This window comes from Octopus bimaculoides, chromosome 19 (assembly GCF_046866305.1).
Source record: "Octopus bimaculoides isolate indiv1 chromosome 19, ASM4686630v1, whole genome shotgun sequence".
Lineage (NCBI taxonomy): Eukaryota > Metazoa > Mollusca > Cephalopoda > Octopoda > Octopodidae > Octopus > Octopus bimaculoides.
The window spans coordinates 21,425,342-21,442,916 of NC_142946.1; the positions used below are offsets into that span (position 1 = coordinate 21,425,342).

At 38.2% G+C, this 17,575-nt stretch overlaps 1 long non-coding RNA gene across 2 annotated transcripts in view; it reads right to left on the reverse strand.

The window, feature by feature from the left end:
• The window catches only part of LOC128250117 (uncharacterized), a 107,939-nt gene extending 91,704 nt beyond the window's left edge, over positions 1–16,235 (reverse strand). The window contains exons 1-2 of one of the 2 annotated variants that reach the window (XR_016245185.1): positions 15,537–16,235; positions 7,468–7,628 (exon numbers count right to left, since the gene is read on the reverse strand). This is a non-coding gene — a long non-coding RNA (uncharacterized LOC128250117). Of the gene's footprint in view, positions 1–7,467; positions 7,629–15,536 lie in introns of those variants that run through there. The other variant, XR_008266239.2, reaches the window with a different exon arrangement.
• Between the last annotated feature and the right edge of the window lie 1,340 nt (positions 16,236–17,575).

Genomic DNA, 17,575 nt, shown 5'->3' on the forward strand with positions numbered 1-17,575 from the left:
TTCTGAAACTTATTTTATATAGTATTACCTCGGTTACTTCCCTTTACTGCATGCTTCGTTTATATTTGAATCGTTATAGTGGGGGCACAATGGCTCAGTGGTTAGAGCAGCGGACTCGCGGTCGTAGGATCGCAGTTTCGATTCTCAGACCGGGCGTTGCGAGTGCTTACTGAACGAAAACACCAAAGTTCCACAAGGCTCCCGCAGGGGCTGATGGCGAACCCTACTGTACTCCTTCACTACAACTTTCACTCTTTCTTCCTGTTTCTGTTGAACCTGTATTTCAAAGGGCCAACCTTGTCACACGCTGTGTGACGCTGAATCTCCCCGAGAACTACGTTAAGAGTACATGTGTCTGCGGAGTACTCAGCCAGTTACACGTTAATTTCACGAGCTGACTGTTCCGTTGATCGGATTAACTGGAACCCGCGTCGTCGTAAACGACGGAGTGCCACGACGATGTATCTTTATAATTTTATCTTACTTGTTCAAGGGTTTTAGTCGAACAAATCCACCAGGATCTTTATTTCTTTTAAATCTGGTTCTTATTCTACTGGTTTATCTTGCCGAACTGCTAATTTACGAGGAAGTAAACAAACTGACACCGGTTGTCAAATGGTGATGAGGGACAAGCATACAAACATTATATATTATATTATTTTATATTGTGTGTGTGTGTGTGTGTGTGTGTGAGAGAGAGAGAGAGAGAGAGAGACAGAGACAGAGAGAGAGAGAGACAGAGAGAGAGAGAGACAGAGAGTGAGTGTGTGTGCACGCGCGCGCTTGTAATAACAACAGAAGCAATATTAATACCAAAAGCAATCTCTATATCCAACTTAACGTGGACGTTGTATTAAAGCACAGAATACAACGTTATTTACCTTGAGATGACCTCTCATATGGACACGTGGTACATAAAAGCACTCGTATTTATATCGTTGACAGACGGGATTAATACAGCAAAACATAGCAGGCGAATGCAATCTATCTCAGTATATTTACCTCCGCTAAGGAAGTGGGTTGTGTTTTCATTGGCGTTGGTTTGTCCGTCTGTCCGTTTGTGTGTAAAATAATTCAAAAAGTTGTGAAGAAACAGATGATGAAATTTTGGTAGTGATCCGGGAATTTTTATGGATTCTTGAAGGATTTTTCATTTGTTATATTTACTTTACATGAAGTATTACAATGTTACGGTCTTTGATTATCTCCCTTGAAAACACGTTCATCGTTTCTACGTAACCTATGGTAGCATTGCTGTTTCCAAAGTTTATTTTTGTTTCTCTATTAGTAATTTTACACACGTATCTATCTTAAAATGAGCTGCTTGACGGAGGTCTGCGGGAGATGACATAACAAGCCTTGACTATTGGGATCTACTCAAAAAGCTCAGGCTTTACTCCCTCAACCACCGCTGTGAGCTCTATATCATCTGTGTGATATGGAAAATATTCCATCAACATTGCCCATCCTTAAAATTCGTCCGACGCTTGGCCCCCGTGCCATCCGTCCCCTACAGAAATGTTCGTGTCGTATCACAACACTATGACAGAACTATTTCACCACAATTGGCCATGCTCTCTTCAACATCGTGCCAGACACACATAAAGGAGGAAAGTGACTTCACGGCATTCAAACGATCTCTAGATGATTACTCCCAACAAATACCAGATAAACCATCCACACCCAGATATGTCTCTGAAAACAATAACCCACTGCTTGAATGGGCTGCGGTTCCCCAGAGCTGACTGTGTATCTCTTCCAGGTGGTGCTATTAAATTAGACATGGTCTGAGTCAACTTCGGCCGAAACTTATCTAAGTAATCTAATCTATGCTGTAACCGTTTAATCAAAGCATGACAACGTGGGTAGAGGCTGATATCTTAACATTTCTGATGGTCTTAAGTATAAAATTTTTTTTTAAGATTTATATAGAACTACATTCAGTCTATGTCTATAAGCTATTGTGTTTAGACCTGGTTTCTATCCTCAAACTGTTCCATTTTGTAGATGCAAAAAGAGAACACCTATGCTGAACTATTGAGAAATCTGTTGTTGCTCTATCCGGATTACAAGTTCAGGCTTATACTTGTAATTATTGGGGCCCTGGGATATGTAACACACTACCTAAATAACAATTAGGCTTCTCAAAACCAGAAAGGAGAAAGATAATTCGAAGTCTACAGATCCAATACATCACGGGAACTGTGGAAATCTGTAAAACTTTCCAGAAGTTTATCATTTAAATATATATACAGAATGTCTAGATATGCAATTGTATGCATGAGAATATATACATAAAACATAAATCTGCACATACATACATACATACATACATACATACATTCGTACATACATACATAATACATACATACAAACAAAAAAACCCTGTTGTTATGTTGAAATTCCAAAGAAGGAACCTTGGATCTAGGTTAGAAACCGGTTCTTTCTCTATTGGCAAGAAATCTTGAAATAAACTGAATAATGACATACATACATACATGCATACATACATACATACATACATACATACATACATACATACATACATACATACATGCAAACATACATACATACATACGTACATACCTAGTAGTTTGCCTACACTGTCAAATATGACAGCTTTTTAAAATAACATGAAACTTGTTTTTAATAAATGCATCAACATAACACATATTCCAAATATTTGATATAAACTGGTTACATTTTATTTATTGGCAGGCTAGAATCTCATTAAAACTCATTTACCAAGAGTAGTATATTTCGTAGCAGGAATTCCATGTACTTATATAAATATCGACAGGGCATGTTCTATATATGAAGCTGTAATAGTGAAACACACACACACACGCGCGCGCGCGCGCGCGCACGCACACACACACACAACACACACACAAACACACACACACACAACACACACACAAAACACACACACAATACACACACACATACATGTGTGTGTGTGTGCGTGCGTGTGTGTTTGTATGTATATATATATATATATATATATATATATATATATATACAGGGTTGGCCAAAAGTCACCTGACAGTAAATCAAACCCATTTAATTTCAAGATTTATTCATGTTTAACAACTGAACGAATTTAATAAAAACATCTAAATATGAAACATCATGAAAATTGTTCGAACTGAAGTTCTTCTTGAGCGACACACTTTTCCATTCGAGTCAATACAGAATTACAGATAGTATTCATGGAATTTTGATTTACTGTCGGGTGACTTTTGGCCAACTCTGTGTAGATAGATAGATAGATAGATAGATAGATAGATAGATAGATAGATAGATAGATAGATAGATAGATCAAATTTACAGAATACAAAAGACGAAGGCGGGTGAGGGAACAACAAACAGGTGTATTAGTTTCACGCTCAGGAAGAATGAAAGAGTTTTTGATGTTTCGACAGAAAGGATTGAGTGGGAAAAATGTAGAAGGAAAGAACAACAACGGACAAAGAAAAAACTGTGTAGGGATTAACGGTTTAACATGATATATATATATATATATATATATATATATATATATATATATATCAGGATATACAAATTTTATTCAATATACGTCCACCACATATTTTTCCATTGGTTGATATAAATGAATTTTCCTAGAAAATATTTTAGAAATTTCTTGTACCAAAATATACATGGCATATATATAGTGTACGGCACATATATAGTGTACGGCACATCATGCATTACTGAATATAATTTGGACGTCCTTCAAATCAAATTTGTGTCTGTGAGTGAGTGCGTAGTAGGAATTCCATGTACAAATGTGGAAACCTGTATCTCACCACTGAGCCTGCTAGAAATAGCTGCCATATCTTCCCCAATCGTCTTATAATTCTTATTTCTTTACTGCCCACAAGGGGCTACACACAGAGGGAACAAACAAGGACAGACAAACGGATTAAGTCGATTATATCGACCCCAGAGAGTAACTGGAACTTATTAAATCGACCCCGAAAGGATGAAACGCAAAGTCGACCTCGGCGGAATTTGAACTCAGAACGTTGCGGCAGACGAAATACCGCTAAGCATTTCGCTCGGCGTGCTAACGTTTCTGCCAGCTCCCCGCCAATCGTCTTATAATTCTGCCATCTTAAATATCTGTGACTTCAGTGGAAGTTGATATCTCAGATGTATTAAATGTCTTAGACGCACTAAAAGGTGAGGCGGCCACGGATGGAATGTCTTTGTTCGAAAATGTTCTGGAACTGCACTGACCAGGGTCGAAGCAACAGCAACAACAACCACAAAAAGTGTTACCAACTCGTCGTAATAAGAACCTCTATGTAGTCTACTAATCTGCTAGAAAGAGCAACCAAATCATACCTCCCTGATATACAAGAAAAAAGATGCGATGGTGACGGCGGAATGGCCTTTAATCATAGATCTCTTCAAGCATGGCTGACTTTCGGGTAAACAACAACTCTTTACTGAATTAATATTGAGCCAACGAAATAATCTCTATATGGTCGTTTAACAAGCTAGAAACAAAAGCCAAATCTTTCGCAAAGCGTTAGAGACTATGAACTAAGGTTCCTTGCACCTATTAAAAAAATACAGGATGGTCATGGTAGGAAAATCTTTTATCACAGACCTATTCGATCAGGAATTGACCCAGGTCTAAAAACAATAAATAACTCGCCACAAATTTATTATTGAAATAAGGTGGCGAACTAGCAGAGCCGTTACCGAGCAGGACAAAACATTTTGCGGCATTTCTTCCGGCTGTTTACGTCCAGAGTTCAAATACCTGGAGTCGATGTAATCGACTAGATCCCTCTCATTAAAGTTACTTGCCTTGTACTTAAATCTGGAACAAGTTATTAGTGAAAAGTCTAATTTTTTAATATTTACATAATTTCGATTTTCAAGGTTAATGCAAATCAGATTTTCCCATCTTATGGATTGTGATATATAACATCGAAATTGCTGCGAAATTGTGCTTACGAAACATTTGATAAAATTTTAATCTTTTATCTTTTACTTATTTCAGTCATTGAACTGTGGCCATGCTGGGGCACCACCTTGAAAGTTTAGTCGAGCAAATCGACCCCAATGCTTATATTTTTGTTTTAAGTTGGTACTTATTTTATAGGTCTCTTTTATCGAACCACTAAGTTACAAGGATGTAAACAAACCAACACCGGTTGTCGGGCGGGGTTGGTGGAGGGACAAACACCAACACAAACACACATGCATGCGCGCGCGGGTGCAGCGGTCTTCTTTTAGTTGCCATGTACCAGACCCATTCACAAGGTTTTGGTCGGTCCAAGACTGTAGTTGAAAACACTTGCCAAAGTTGTCACGCAGTAGGACTGAACCCCGAAACCCTGTGGTTGAGAAGCAAATTTCTTTACCGCCATGAATTCCATAGATAGGCTACAACACAACATTTATTGCAAACAAAAAAAAGAATGTGAAATATTTCTCCGAGAAAAATATCAAATGCTAATTTAATAAATTTTTTGAAAAATCGTTATATTATTGAAATATTTCATTTTTTGTTTTTGTTTTTTTTTGTTTTGTTTTGTTTCTTAAGAAAAGGGTGGCGGAGTAATATTGATTTACTAAAATAGTTGGCGATGGTAAAAGGTTGAAAATCATTAATGTAAACACTGCGGCCTGAATGTGTTGACAAATTTGTCTTATTCTTTCTTGGTTTAATGAACTATTATTATTATTATTATTATTTTATTTGTATCATGATAACTTTTTTTGTTTCTAATTTGTATGAGTTAATTCCATTAACTTTCCTTCGGCTTATGTTACGAAAATATCTGGTCTTTAATTATCTTTGACGTGTTATCAACTAAATTTATATTTTATAATTTAAAAATATTGTTTTGTTAATGTTTTTTTTTTTTTTTTCCTCTGGAAATATACTTTCACGTGAATTTCTTAACGTTTAGATTTTTTCTTTTTTTTCTTTTGGTGTGTGTGTTATAACGCAATTGGTGATTAATAGCGTCGTTGGGTACAAGTTTCCAGCGATCCAATCACTGGCTCGCTGCATTTCTGACGGCAGGAGTGATAAGGAAGTGTGTGTGAATTCAGTGCAGGATAAACATTGCACGGAACTTATTTCGAAAACCATCGGTTCTCCAATTTTGTTTTTTATTGTGTTTCTTTTTCTTTTCTTAACGCTGCTGTTTGCATCATTCGCCAACAAAGAGAGTCATATATACACACGTACATGTGTGTGTGTGTGTGTGTGTGTGTGTGTGTAAGTGGTCAGTTGGCAAAATCCTTAGAGTGTCGGAAAGATTGCTTTCCCGTAATCTTTCTAGCTCTCCGAGATCTGAGTTCGAATTTTCATTTCATCCCTTAGAGGTTGCTAAATAAAGTTCCAGTCCTGATCGAGGATCTCTTTCTTTTCCACTCACTCTTTCTTTGTGTCTATCTCTATCTCTTTCTTGAATAAATCGGCTTTTTATCAGATATTCAGAGAGATTAAGTCCACCACGTCTAAACATGCCTATGATACATTGCATGTCACGATAGCGCCCTTACGACTCTCACCAACGAGCTGGAGTCCCTAAGCAAGACAAGGTATATATATATATATATATATATATAGCTGAGTTTGTGAGTGTGTGTGTATGTGTATCCAATTCATACATTTACACAATTCCAAATTTCTTGAATGAAACAATCGGAATTAATATTCTAAATACCATAACCTAGGTAACTGCGTCATTTTTTCCGTCAAAATCAATCACAGTTACCAATAAAATCCATTAAACTGCGCAAAATAACATTTGCCCCCTCTAATAAAACCTAAATTTCCTCTTTCTACGACCTTTACAAATCCTTTCAACTCCTACTTTCTCTTATGAACGTTTACGAACGATAGCTCCTACTTTCTCTTATGCATACAAAGTCATAGATTAAACTTTGCTTTTAGTTACGCTGTATGTTAACAAACAAGTTTGTTTTTCGAAGCGCTGAAATGTATGGTAGTACAAGTAGAAAGATAGATTTTATTCAACGCATAGATACTGAACAGTATACATATAAGGGATAAAATCCTTTTTTCTTTTTAAAAGCATCTATTACACTATTTTCCTTTTGTTTCTTGACTCCCGTAAGGCATCTCAGAACATTTACGCTTTAGTTTGACCGACAGGACAACACATTGCAAAATCACTGAACTTCATTACAAATGTGGGTAATTTTTCAGATTAACACCCGCACGATTTTCACTAGGGTGTTAGGGTTAGGGTTTTAGGGTTACGATTAGAGGGTAGTCTTCAAGTTTAGGGATAAAAAAAAAGTAAATAAAAATAAATCACACACGTGATTTGATTGAAGTTAACTGAGAGATCGAAAATGCCTCGTGGAAGACCGGAATATTTTTTACTTTTTTTTACCTCCCTAAACTTGAAGATTACCTTATTTTCATCTTAGCTACATGAATTTCTATGGCGGAATTCAACCCCAAAAGGAAAAACATTCGTTTATTTTTTGGCTGCCATTTCTGACGTTTATAATGTTGAGTAGGTTCATTTTTAGAACTGCATGCTGACCCTTGAATAAATATCTAATATCTGTTGAATTTCATTATCATTTCCATCGACAAAGTTCTCTCCTTCTGTCGCATGCTGTTTTAGAAAAAAAAAACCGTATGTAAAAAAAAAAAACACGTGTGTGATTTATTTATAAACAGCTAAAAGAAAACACATTTCAGAGTAGTACGGACAATACTGGTAAGTCGTTCAGTTATTTCCCTTGAATATTTTTGTTTTCTTTTTTTAACCCCTAAACTTGAAGATTACCGGGTTAGGGTTAGTGTTACGGTTACAGTTTTAGGGTCAGGGTTAGGGTTTTAGGGTTAGGGTTTAGGGTTATGGTTTAGCGTTAGTGTTAGGGTTAAGTAATCATGCGGATGTTAATCCGCAAAATTACCGAAATGTGAAAACTACCGACCCTGCCATCTATTATAACTTTTGTTGTTCTGTTTAATATATACATAGATTATGCCTCCAAAGAAGAGAGCTTGCTGGGGAAAGAAAGCAACCGGTTTAAAAAGACAGCAACAGACTGCAGCAATTCACCACATTCCAGAAACTACTTTGAACATAATGCAAAATGGTGCATCAACATCTTCTGCCCAATCTGTTAGAATTCTGGCAAAAATGTGTAGCAACAGATCGCCAGCAATTGCTTCATCAGAAATTGTCGTCCTAGCTCCTGCGAAAAGGGATTACCCTGCTATGTATAATCAGGGCAGCGCAAAAAGTTGTTTTGCACATATCATTTGTATAGCCAATTAGACGGATGAAATTTACGTACGATTAATAATGTTACGCAAAACAGCCTTCAAACTTGCCCTTTTCAGTTCATCGTCTTTTGAATTACGAACATATTTACATCATAAGGGTTTTTTCGTTGTAAGTCTTTCTTTTTTAGTTGATTTTCACCTAGCAAGACTTATCGTAGATGGCGTAATAAGTCACACCCGGACAAGGTCGGGTTATACTGCTAGTATATATATATATATATATATATATATATATATATATATATATATATATATATATATATATATATGCCTGTATGTATGCCATTCAGTTTATTTCAAGATTTCTTGCCAATAGAGAAAGAACCGGTTTCTAACCTAGATCCAAGGTTCCTTCATTTGAATTTCAACATCAACAACAGAGTTTTTTGTTTGTATGTATGTATGTACGTATGTGCAGATTTGTATGTTTTATGTATATATTCTCATGCATAGGATTACATATCTAGACATGCTCATATATATATCTAAATGATCAACTTCTGGAAAGTTTTACAGATTTTCACAGTTCCAGTGATGGATTGGATCTGTAGACTTCGAATTAGCTTTCTCCTTTCTGGTTTTGAGAAGCCTAATTTCTCAAGATTGGAATTTAAGTAGTGTGTTACATATCCCAGGGCCCCAATAATTACAGGTATAAACCTGAACTTGTAATCCGGATAGAGTAACTGCAGATTTCTCAATAGTTCAGCATAGGTGCTCTCTTTTTCACTGATCTTCAGCTTTATGTTAACACCCGCTGGGCAGCTAATTTCCACAACTGTGCACAGTTTCTCTTCTCTATCCCAAATCATTATATCAGGTCTGTTGTGCTTACATTTTATTGAGGTCTTCACTGGTATTTCATTTCATTATGAGTGACTATGGCTTCTACCATATTGTGGGTTTTTATTTCTTTGTCCTCGGGATTATCCTTCCGACGGATTTCATTATAGAGTGTCCTAGCTACAGCATCATGTCTCATCGGTAGATAAAACCGTGATGAAATTTTTGGACAACTGCTTATGATGTGGGTGATATATTCACTGTGAACTCCGCAAAGTCTGCATCGATTGTCACATTTTACGACTTTTCTTGCGTCTCTATTCTTTTTGTGCACCAGGTACTTGGTTGATATTTCCTGTTCCTGGATTGCAAACGCATACCCTTCAAAGTGGGAGGATATAATCCGGCTATTCGTCCATGATAAACTGCTTTGATGATCGATGTTACTATCATCATGGAGCTTTCTACTAACATATTCATGCATAGTCTTCTGCTCATATAGGCTCATCCTTTCATCTGATGATATGTTACAGTAGAGTCATGCGACTTCTTTGAGTATGTATTCTAGGTTATCAAACAAAGAGTGTTGCTCAAGGAGATGCCTTCCAAGTCTTATGATGTTATCAGCATCTTGTATGTAATCTTGGTCAAGGGATGCACTTCGACGCTTGGTGGTTAAAAGATTTTGCCGAAGGGATGTGATGCGACATTCAAAGGCATTTTGGATCGTATGTATGAATGTATGTATACATTATGCGCATGTGTGTGTGTGTGTGTGCACGTGCGTGTGTGTGTGTGTGTGTGTGTGTTGTGTTGTGTTGTGTGTGTGTGTGTGTGTGTGTGTGTGTGTTGTGTGTTGTGTGTGTGTGTGTGTGTGTTGTGTTGTGTGTGTGTGTTGTGTTGTGTGTGTGTGTGTTGTGTTGTGTGTGTGTGTGTGTTGTGTATGTGTGTGTGTGTGTTGTGTGTTGTGTGTGTGGGGGGAGTGTGTGTGTGTGTTGTGTATGTGTGTGTGTGTGTTGTGTGTTGTGTGTGGGGGGGGGAGTGTGTGTGTGTGTGTGTGTGTGTGTGTGTGTGTGTGTGTGTGTGTGTGTGTGTGTGTGTGTGTGGTTTCTAACAAAGGTACGAAGCTCCATCGTTGGGAAGCAGTTAACAAAAACAATGTCACATTTTGGACTTCGAAAAGTCTCAGATATTTTTTACTTTTCCGCTTACAGATTGTATTTCTGATGCACATTTTAGCTGGTTGATTGTTTTTTTTTTTTGAAAACCCCAGCTTATCCAGAATATCACTTAGGTTCACAAGACCAAGTGGACCAATTATTATTGATACAAATGTGAATTTACAATCTGGATATAGAAGCTGAAAGCTTCGAAGCAGTTGTCCGTAGTCATCTCCTTTCTCTTTGACTTTAGACTCGTGTCTGCATGTATGTATGTATGTATGTATGTATGTATGTATGTATATATGTATGCATGTATGTATGTATGTATGTATGTATATATGTATGTATGCATGTATGTATGTATGTATGTATGTATGTGTGTATGTATAGATGTAAATATGTATGTTTGTATGCGTGTATGTAAGTATACATGTATGAATGTATGTGTGTATGTATGTCATTGTACAATTTTATTTCAAGATTTATTGCCAACAGAGAAAGAGCCGGTTTCTAACCTAGATCCAAGGCTCCTTTATTGGAATTTCAACATCAACAACAGGATATTTTTGTATTTATGTATGTATGTATGTATGTACGAAAGGCTTCTAGACAGTTTCCGCCTATCAAACTCTACTAACAAGGTATCTGTCAACTCGTGGCTCTGAAAGAAGATACTTGCCCACGGTGCCGCAAAGTAGGAACGAAACCGAAACCATAGTTTCGAAGCGAACTTCGTAATCAAATGACCTTGTCTGCAGCCAAAGAGGTAACCAAAAGTGCGATATGGTGAAGGTCACATATAACTAGACATCTATTCGAGCGTGGTTGACCTTCGGCTAAACAACAGCAACTCTCCACTTCAGTCTAATACTGAATTACAATTGAGCCAAAGAAGTAGCCCTCTATATGGTCGTTCAACAAGCTAGAAATAAAAGCTAAGTCTTTCATAAAACGTTAGAACATGTGTTCTAAGGGTCCCTGCACTTATGAGAAAAGACAGGGTGGTCATGGTAGGAAAATCATTATATTATACTATTAATAAAGGCGGCAAGCTGGCAAAATCGTTAGCACGCCGGGAAAATGCTTAGCGACATTTCGTCCGTCTTTACGTTCTGAATTCAAATTCCAACGAGGTTGACTTTGCTTGGGATCGATAAAATAAGTAACAGTTGAGCACTGGAGTCGATGTAATCGACTAACACCCTTCCTTGAAATTGCTGGCCTTGTTCCAAAATTTGAAATCATTATATTATCTTATTTATGTCACTTCAAAAGAATGCCAATCGGTCGCTTACTACCAGATGCACAACTTGTAGCACCATTATGCCTTTCGGTTACCCACGACCCCACGAGTCCTGATATACAGTCAACTGTTAGACTTAAAAGGGAACTAAACTAGTCCATGCAAGCGTAAGAATTTTCCAAGAGAATGCAATGCGCGCTCTTGTGAAACATTGAAAAACTAGAAATACTGCTACTATCAATACAGCCTTCTGGCTATATAAACAAGCCAGAAAGCTAGTCTATCGGCAGATTATTTTTGCTGATGTAGAGCATCACAAGGCTTCTCTGATTCTACAGTTTTACATAGCAGATAATTTATTTTATAAATTGTTTACCGTTTTCAAATGTGAATCACTATTTATTTTAGTTTATCAATTAATCTTTTCATATCTGAAATATTTCTTTACACAAAAAAAAAAATTGTTTTCGTGATTTATAGCGCAATATACTGAATTGATATTAATAGTATAATATAATAATTTTTAATTTTGGCACAAGGCTATAAAGTCCAGGGAAGGGTGTAAGTCGATTACATTGATCCAACCCCAGTGCACAGCTGGTACTTAATTTATCGCCCCTGAAAGGATAAAAGGCAAAGTCGACCTCGGCGGAATTTGAACTCAGAACATAAAGACGAACGAAATGCCGCTAAGCTTTTTGCCCGGCATGCTAACGATTCTTAATTTTTTATTATCCATAAGGACATACATAGAAGGGACAGCACAATGAAATCGAATGATTTTACAAGAAATGCGATTGGGATCTTTTTAAAAATTCTAAAAAATATATAATACGGATGATGATAGGATACGCCGCTTTTATTAATAGTATAATATAATGATTATTAGACACAAAACCAGATATTTGTGGAGAAGAAATAGTTGATTATATCAAGCACATTATTTTGTGCTGGTATGTATTTTATCGACCCTGAAGGTATGGAAGACAAAGTTGATCACGGCTGGATTTGAATTCTAAACATAAAGAACCGGAATGAATACTGAAAAGTATTTTGTCCGGGGCTCTAAAATTCTGCCAATATTACAGTTTTAACGGCAACATACGCATAAAATATATATAGACGCATTTATGTATGCGTGAGACATAATTTAAATCATTCGTTTATGTAAGTCTAATGTGAATACCTAACTCTTCAAGCGCTCCTGATGTGTGCATACATACTCTTTACTCTTTTACTTGTTTCAGTCATTTGACTGCGGCCATGCTGGAGCACCGCCTTTAGTCGAGCAAATCGACCCCGGGACTTATTCTTTGTAAGCCTAGTACTTATTCTATCGGTCTCTTTTGCCGGACCGCTAGGTGACGGGGACATAAACACACCAGCATCGGTTGTCAAGCGATGTTGGAGGTGGACAAACACAGACACACAAACACACACATACATATACATACATATATACGACGGGCTTCTTTCAGTTACCGTCTACAAATCCACTCACAAGGCTTTGGTCAGCCCGAGGCTATAGTAGAAGACACTTGCCCAAGGTGCCACGCAGTGGGACTGAACCCGGAACCATGTGGTTGGTAAGCAAGCTACTTACCACACAGCCACTCCTGCGCCTATGTGTATGTATTTTACAAGCATAATGTAGTATGGGCGTTTATCATAAAGTGTAGGAGGGCTTATAAGGAATGGCCCTGTCCTTCATCTTAACCCAGAAAGTTAGGTAGCTCTCTCGTGCAGAAGTTCCTTCTTATGTTTATAACAAGGTATTTGCAAGCACAAGAGAGCACACTATGATTCGTGAATGGATTGTTTGATATTTCTGAAATGTGCAACAAAGCAGCGATATAATTTCGTTGCATACGAGGTCTGATAAAAAAAAAAAAAAAAGCATCCGGCGAGTTGCTATGGTAACGGAGCTAAAGTACGCAGAGTGAAGTCGCTTGGCGCAGATTGACTTTGAACTCTGTCGCGCATTGACATTAAGTTATGATGTTCTCGCTCTTTTCTGTTGTTTATTGCAGTGCTTGGAAGTAAAGTGTGTAGAGTGTGGTCATCTCACCAAACGGCAGAGGTTCCATCAGTGAGCATGACAGAGAAAATATGTGAGTGTGTGAGGGAAAAAGAAAGAAAGAGAGAGAGCGAGAAAGAGAGAGAGGGAGAGAGAGAGAGAGAGAGAGAGAGAGAGAGAGAGAGAGAGAGAGAGAGAGAGAGAGCGTACTTGAAAAGAGACATGGCTTGAAGGTTATTACGGTCAAGAATTTTTCCAAAAATCAAATCCCACTTGAAAGGAACAAGATTTCAAGACTACGTGGAAATCCAAGGGAATGAACGAGGTAGCTGTTCGTTTTCCCAAATAAAGGAGTTCCAGGAATGAGACCATCAATGAAAACGACACTGGATATAGGTGTGTGGCTTCAGAAGGGGACGGCTTCGAAGGAGATTATATACCGAATTGATTTGTGTTGTAGTTTTCTTTTTATAGCACCAGTCCTGATTCTTTTTGATCACTGGCACTCCGTCGGTTACGACGACGAGGGTTCCAGTTGATCCGATCAACGGGACAGCTTGCTCGTGAAATTAATGTGCAAGTGGCTGAGTACTCCACGGACACGCGTACCCTTAACGTAGTTCACTGAGAACTTCAGCGTGACACAGAATGTGACAGGGCTGGCCCTTTTGAAATAGAGGTACTACTCATATTTGCCAGCTGAGTGGACGGGATGGAGCAACGTGAAATAAAGTGTCTTGCTCAAGGACACAACGCATCACCGGGAATTTAACTCACGACCTTACGATCGTGAGCCGAAGTCCCTAACCACTGAACCTCGCGCCAAACGTACACAAGACACAAAGTACAATTTCAAGAGAAATATCACCGCAATAACTAGCAATGCCAAAAGTAATACAGTGGTGTAACACTTTGACTCAAATGTGTGTGTGTGTGTGTGTGTGTGTGTGTGTGTGTGTGTGTGTGTGTGTGTGTGTGTGTGTGTGTGTGTGTGTGTGTGTGTGCGTGTGTGTATGTGTGTGTGTGTGTGTGTGTGTGTGCGTGTGTGTATGTGTGTATACGTGTGTGAGTGTGTGTATACGTGTGTGTGTGTATATGTGCTTGTGTGTGTGTGTGCGTGTTTGTGTGTATGCGTGTGTGTGTGTGTGTTTGTGTGCGTGTGTATTTGTGTGCGTGTGTGTTTGTGTGTGTGTGTTTGTTTGTGTGTGTGTGTGTTTGTGTGTGTGTGTTTGTGTGTGTGTGCGTGCGTGCGTGCGTGCGTGCGTGCGTGCGTGCGTGCGTGCGTGCGTGCGTGCGTGCGTGCGTGCGTGCGTGCGTGCGTGCGTGCGTGCGTGCCTACATAGAAAGATGAGAGTATTGGCTGGATTGACGGAAATCTGGGCGCTACTTCTAACTCAAATATCTACCAACTTGTGAATTTCCATGGAATATCAGTTGTGTATACAAAAAACATAGAAGAAAGGAAAATGTGATACGAGGGCGATTTAACTAATATTCTCATCATGTCTAGCAAAGATGTAGATGTCTCCCCCCCACCCACCCAGATTCTTGCACATCTTTATGCCTATTCGTAAGATTTGTATGTGTGAATGTGTGTATATTGTACACACCCCATCATACACACCATCACACACACACACACACGCACACACATACATACACACATATATATAAAGACAGAGATTCACAGAAATTAAAGCGTCTAGTTCTGTGTGTATGTGTTATAGACAAAAATGAGAGCGACAGAGAGATGTAGGATGAGAGAGAAAACGAGTAAAAAAGGCAGACATATACACACCACAAGCATAAACACACTCACAAGCACATACATACAAGCAGACTCAAATACATACACACTTATAACCGAATGTGTTTGTGGTAATATATTAATAACAATAATGATATACACAATCTATCGAACATCTCATGAAGAATCAATTTTTCATTATTGTAGAAACGTCTGAAAAAAAGATGCTGAAACATTCTAATAGTAAAAAACTTAAAATTTATTAAAATACTCACCGTTTTTTATAGCTATATTCTGTTGACATATGTACTTGTTCGAATGCTTGGCACACGACCACCCAAAAGACTGTTTTACAGTGAATTGGCAGAAGGCAAGCGCAGAGAAGGTGGGCAGAAAAAGCGCTTGAAACATTCACTCAAAGCGTCACTGATGTGATTTTAAATCAACCCCAACACCTGGAAAATATAAGCACAGGTCTGCACTTCCTGGCGTAGCTGCAGCAACAGAAATGCCATCTCCTAGGACTAGGATCACAGAATCACAAAGAAAATTTGTGAGCAGCGCAAGACCAGATCCAACTCCTTGCCTTCATTCCCAGCAGACCACCGGTGCCCAACCTGCGGCAGAATCTTCCGAGCACGTATCGGCCTGATCGACCACAGCAAGAGGCACCGTGACCCATCTTTCTTCTCGTATGTGATATCCTAGGTCATCGTCGACAACGACGGACGAACCAGTTGAGTAACCAGTGTTTTGTGTTCATCATTGTAATTGCTATTCAATGTTACATGCTAACAGCCGTCACACAAAGACGAACAATGAAATACACTGTATGGATGGACTAAGATTGAAGTATATGTTTCTGCTTCAAAATTTCTGCCGAAACAAAATTTCTGGGTAAACGTCATCGATATTATGATGTCATAATTATAATATTCTAATATTTAAACTTGATGACAGATGCTTAAATCCAATTCTTGTACACATTTTACACTCACTCACACACACACACACATATACACACACACATCACACACATCACACACACACACACACACACACAACACCCGCTCGCAAACACACTCAGCACACACTAACAAACATACACTCCTATGCATATATGTACGCATGTATGAATGAATGTATGTATCTATGTAACTACAGACAAACAGACAGACAGATAGTTAGATAGGCTAGATAGATATTAATATGTAGAGATATAGATATATCAAGTGTGTATGTATATATATATATATATATATATATATATATATATATTGGTCTCTTAGATTTAACCATGACCCAGTAATTGGTGTTAAACGCATGAAGAAATAAAAGAATGCGAGACGAAGTTGTTTTCTAAAGTTTTATCATTTTCGTCCATTGGTAATGAATGAAGAAAATGCATTCGCTTACCGGAGTTTGATCTTAGGACTCATTTATGCAAAGACTATACTACACCTTACTAAACCGCCTGAAGTTATGGATGTAGCGGTATTTCATTCCCAAAAATGTGTGAACACTAGCCTGTTTCAAAGATAGTGGCTCCAAGAACGTTGTTTAGTAATCAATAAAGGTAGCTATATCTAGCTACACAGCATTTCAACAAGGAAGACAGTTCTGGGGTGTGCGCAGACGACCGCGCTTTTTCCTCCGTGTATTACACATACCGTGCGCCTGCCGCTACGAAAGTGGCGGTATTTCCCTAGTGCAGTCACAGCGAGAGTATTGCACCCTTACTTGTGCCACACCCTCTTGTCTGCAAGATACTAATGCAAAACCGAAATATATTTTTTCTGCGAAAGTGTGAAGGTGATTGCGCACCCATCAGACTTACTCTATCACTCTCATACAATATAACCATTACAATATGGCTAAAGTCAACACCACTCTGCATGTACGGGAATAGAGGAGACATCCGAAGAGCTTTACAGACCTCGCAATAACATCTAGTTTAGTTGTGCTGTACATGTAGCATCATATCACATGTTTACTCTGTATCCTGACTTCTGTGCATTACGAGAACGTACCTCTAAACATATACACATATTTAAAATGCACGTATTTAACACATTATTGGATAACCATTGACTCCCTTGCTTTCATCCGCCATTTCACAGCTCTGGTTTCTTGTCATGCGGGTTGATCAAAATCACTTTCGTCAGAAAGCAACCTTGGCTGGATTGCCAATTTAGTTGCCGACAATCCGAACATAAAACAGCTTTTTTTCTGATTAATTGTTATTAACAGTGCTCTCAAACCTTCTGGTCGTGTAATGTGTGTATTTATGCGTATATATATATATATATATATA